Here is a 4814-nt window from a genome sequence, read left to right as displayed (position 1 = left end):
CAAAAAGCATTCAACAAATTTCATCAGTATTGGGGTTCACAATGCTCGGAGTCTGATTTGTAATGTTGAGAATTATCGTGAATTGATAGGAAATTCAAATTTAAGTGTTTTGGCAATTGTTGAAACCTGGCTTAAACCATCTCACACTAATAAATCAGTGGAACTTGAAGGATACACACTGACAAGATCTGATCGAAATAGCAAAACAAAATCTAGAGGTGGAGGTGTTGCGTTCTATTTGAAAAAGAATGTTAAATTCTCAGTCATTGCCAAACCTGAAAATGATAGTGAAATTGATTATTTATTCATAAAATTAAAGCACGTTCATTTGGTTTGTGGAGTTGTTTACAAACCTCCTGATGTGAATGACTCTAAGTTGGAAATAGTATTTAAGCTTCTGTCTGAAATTTCCTCCATTGAGCCTAATGTAATGTTGATGGGAGATCTGAACATAAACCTGGAAGCGAGCAACACATCTAAAACTTTGAATTTCTTTGAAAATTTGAATGCTTTGTCTTTTAAGTTGCTCCCGACGTACCCTACATGTCACAAATCTGATTCTTCATCGACTATTGATCTTTTTTCCGGCAATTGTACACACAACGTGAATAATGTTTATCAATCGTCGGCAGGGGGAATCAGTGACCACGATTTTATCTGTCTTGATTATAAATTCAAAAGTTCAAAAGCAAAATCGGAAGTTTATTATACACGAGAATACCACAAAATAGATACTGATTTGTTCATATCAGATCTCCGTGGTGTTGCATTTGACCAAGTGTATAATTGCACCAACGTTAATGAAAAACTCCGTTGTTTTACCAAACTATTTGTTTCAATTCTTAATTCGCACGCTCCTCTTAGAAGAAAATTAGTTACGAATCCGACTAGTCCTTGGATCAATGGTAACATAAGCCGACTATTCAAAAATCGATCAGACGCATATGAATGCTGGAAGCGGGATAAAAGTGATTCTCAAAAATGGAAAAATTTCACACGCCTTCGCAATCTTACCAATCGTGAAGTTGAACGCACCAAAAAAGAATTTTTCGCCTCAAAGCTTAGTGCTGATCTTCCCGCGAAACAGCTTTGGAAAAATATCAAACGACTGGGGTTGAAACAAACAAACACTACTATTGGAGGTGGTGATGTATGTGCCGATTCATTGAACACATTTTTCGTATCCCATAATGTTCCTATCTCGTTCAATCCGAATAACAATTCTTCTGAACTCGAACCAAACTTTTCCTTCCGATGCGTAAACAATGATGAAGTCCTTAAGGAGTTCATTTCCGCTTCTTGTGATGCTATTGGTGTTGATAACATTCCGTTAAAAATTCTGAAGATGTCCCTCTGCGTTACATTACCTTACATTACAGATATTTTCAACTTTTGCATTATCACTTGTGAGTTTCCTATTGACTGGAAAGTGGCTAAAGTCATACCAATTGGTAAGATTGAAAATCCTGTATCAGTAAATGACTACCGTCCCATAAGCATTCTTCCTGCTCTCTCTAAAGTTTTTGAATCGATTCTTACGAACCAGCTCAACGAGTACTTAAGCCAGGAAAATCTGTTATGTCCATTGCAATCAGGTTATAGGAAAACATGCAGTACTGTAACTGCCTTGATAAAAATTGAAAATGACATTAAAGAAGCTCTAGACAAAAAAAATGATTACCATAATGGCCCTTCTGGATTTTAGTAAGGCATTTGACACCATAGATCATCGACTATTATGCAAAAAGCTGAAAAATATTTTCCTGATAGATAATCTTTCCATTAATCTGTTAAGGTCCTACTTACAGAATCGTGTCCAGTATGTTGAATTTAACTTCCAACAATCTGAAACGATTAATGTAGAAAGTGGAGTCCCTCAAGGGTCAATTCTTGGTCCGATACTTTTTTCAATGTATATAAACGATTTGCCTTCTGTACTATCCTACTGTAAATTTCATTTGTATGCAGACGATTGTCAATTATACAGTTCAGGAAATCATAAAAATATTTCTGACATTGTAAACCTCATTAACATGGATATACGTCGCATCTTGATATGGTGTGAGCAAAACGGATTACAACTAAATGCAAAAAAGACGCAAACTATAATTTTTGCAATTTCTCATCGTAATAGGCTGATTTTCATCACGCCAATCTGTCATGAAACGGCCTACTTTTCTGCACTGAAGTACGCTGTGCGGGAATAGTCATTACCTAACTGAAACCGGTGCTGTAATGATTCATTACGCAACGCTTTCTCATTACGCAACTGTTTTGAGTTGCGTTATGAATCATTACACAACAATTTTTCAGAAATTGTGAAATGATGGTGAATGCATCCCGATATAATTTCTGATACCCTCAAGTGCTCTTCTACGAAATTGCAAAAAATGTTGTACGTAACTCGTTGCAGAACTCGATTTTTACAGCACTCGTCGTAATTATCCTACTCGGCAAGCCTCGTAGGATAAATTTACGACTCGTGCTGTAAAAATCATCATTCTGCAACTTGTTCCGTAAACTACTATTTCCGCACCAAGCGAACAGTTCTAACAGATATTCCACTGATTAGAGTTAATGATAATTTGATTAACTATACAGATGTGGTAAAAAACCTGGGTCTTCTTATGGATTGTAATTTAAACTGGAACGCACAAGTTAATTCCTTGTGCAAAAAAGTTTATAATGCTTTGCACTCTCTAGTTATTTTGAGACATTGCACTCCATTGCATATAAGAGTTCATCTTGCGAGATCACTTTTAGTGCCCTTGTTCGACTATGGTGATGTTCTATTTGGTCTTGTATCTAAGAAAAATTTAAATAAACTAAATCTAGTTTTTAATGCGGTCACCAGATATGCATACAATCTGAAAAAATACGATCATATATCAAACTTTAGGAAGGCAATACTTGGATGTGAATTCACAACTCATCTAAAGTTCAGAATGTGCATTCAAACTTACAAAATATTGAATAATCCTCCACCTTATTTACAAAACTTATTTACTTATGCTCGATCATCACGTGTATCTTTATTGTCAGTCCCTCATTGTTCCACCAATTATTTGAAAGAATCTTTTCGTCATCGCGCTGTAAAAATTTGGAATGAATTGCCAAGAGATTGTAGAACTGAACTAGGATTCTTTTCATTTAGACGAAAAACTAAAATTTACTTGAATTCTGTTTAATATTACATTGGTATTAGAGGTTACTTATATTAAAATACAGGCATATACTTTGAAAATCAATAGATGATTATTTGTGCTACTGTAGTTTGAATAAATAAATAAATAAATAAATTTTTTTTAAAATGAGTAAATAAGCTCTGAAGTACTGAGACGTGAATTAAAATAAACCTTAATAATTGAATAACGAGACGAAATAAATGGGAATAACTGTAGTCTGGGTGTATGACACCTGAATCAATTGAATATGAAGTAACTCAGATACGATTCCCTTGAATATGAAGGTGAATCTTGATATCAGATGAATCGATATGGAACTAATTACCCCTGAAACATTTGAATATGAAGTAAACTAGATCTTAAACCCTAAATGAATTGGTAGATGTGAATCACTTGAAACTGAAATATTTGAAAATGAAGTGAATCGGACCTGAATACCTTGAACATAAAATGAATCAGTACTGCATTCTTCAAAAATGATTTTTGTTATTTGGATATGAAACGAATCATATCTGAATAAATTGAACAAGAAGTTAATCGGTCCTGAATTATCTGTATATGAAGTGAATATTACCGCATAAAGTGAACCTCACCTGAAACACTTGAATACAAAGTGAATTGGACATGAGTCACTTGGATATGGAGCTAATCAAATCTGAAACACTTGAATATAAAGTGAATGAGACCTGAATGCCTAAAATTTATTTCAAAAATCAATTAGGGGCTGTCCATAAATGACGTAGCATTTTTTCACTGATTTTTTACAACCCCCCTCCCCCCTCGTAGCATTTCGTCACAAATGCTGATACTCCCCCTTGGAAAAAAACGTAGCATATCAAGCAACCCCCCCCCCCCCCCCTATTTTTTACATTGTTTTCCTTTAGCAATTGGGTTGAACAAAAAAGAAATGGAACTTCACAACAAAATTTGATATTAATTACTGACTGAAACGTAAAGATAATCTAACGAATAAAAGTTTGATTTGCAGTAGCGCTCAAAAGTAATTTGGAAAACAGTTTTAAATAAACTTTTTCCTGTTTAAGTTGTTGTCTAAATTGTACTACTTTTGCTGTTGTTACCATGAAAAACAAGTTTACAGCTGAAAATAAAGAAAAAGTGGAAAAATCTTTGATTGAATTGATGAAGCTAATAGTAACGAGTTAGGGTACAATAGATTTTTTAAATGTTGAAAAGAAATTTCGTTATATTAGAGGATTGTTTTTTAATTATTCGTGGTTAGGAAATAGATTTCAATGAAAATGATCAACAATATAGCCTAATTTCAAATGAATATTCGTTATTATTATCCAAATTGAAATCCATTTAGCAATCAAGTGCCAGATGTAGAAAAGATTACACTTATAATATTTGGAATTTTCAGAAAATCTTAGCGATTATTATACAAACTATTCATCTTTATTAATATTTCAGCTTAACTTCATTATCGTTTCCCATACTGGAATAATCTAACATAACCTAAAACGAAACAATTGATTACTAAAAATAATCTTTTTTCAAATTACCGAGTTATTAGGAAAATTGAATGATAGAACAATTTCGATAACACTCGAATCTGTTGTCCAGGCTTTTCCACCAAGTTGTATTCAGACTATTCTATCAAAAGCATTG

Source organism: Aedes aegypti, chromosome 2 (genome assembly GCF_002204515.2).
Source record: "Aedes aegypti strain LVP_AGWG chromosome 2, AaegL5.0 Primary Assembly, whole genome shotgun sequence".
Taxonomy (NCBI): domain Eukaryota; kingdom Metazoa; phylum Arthropoda; class Insecta; order Diptera; family Culicidae; genus Aedes; species Aedes aegypti.
The sequence above is the reverse complement of the archived record's forward strand: the minus strand, read 5'-3'. Positions refer to the sequence as shown.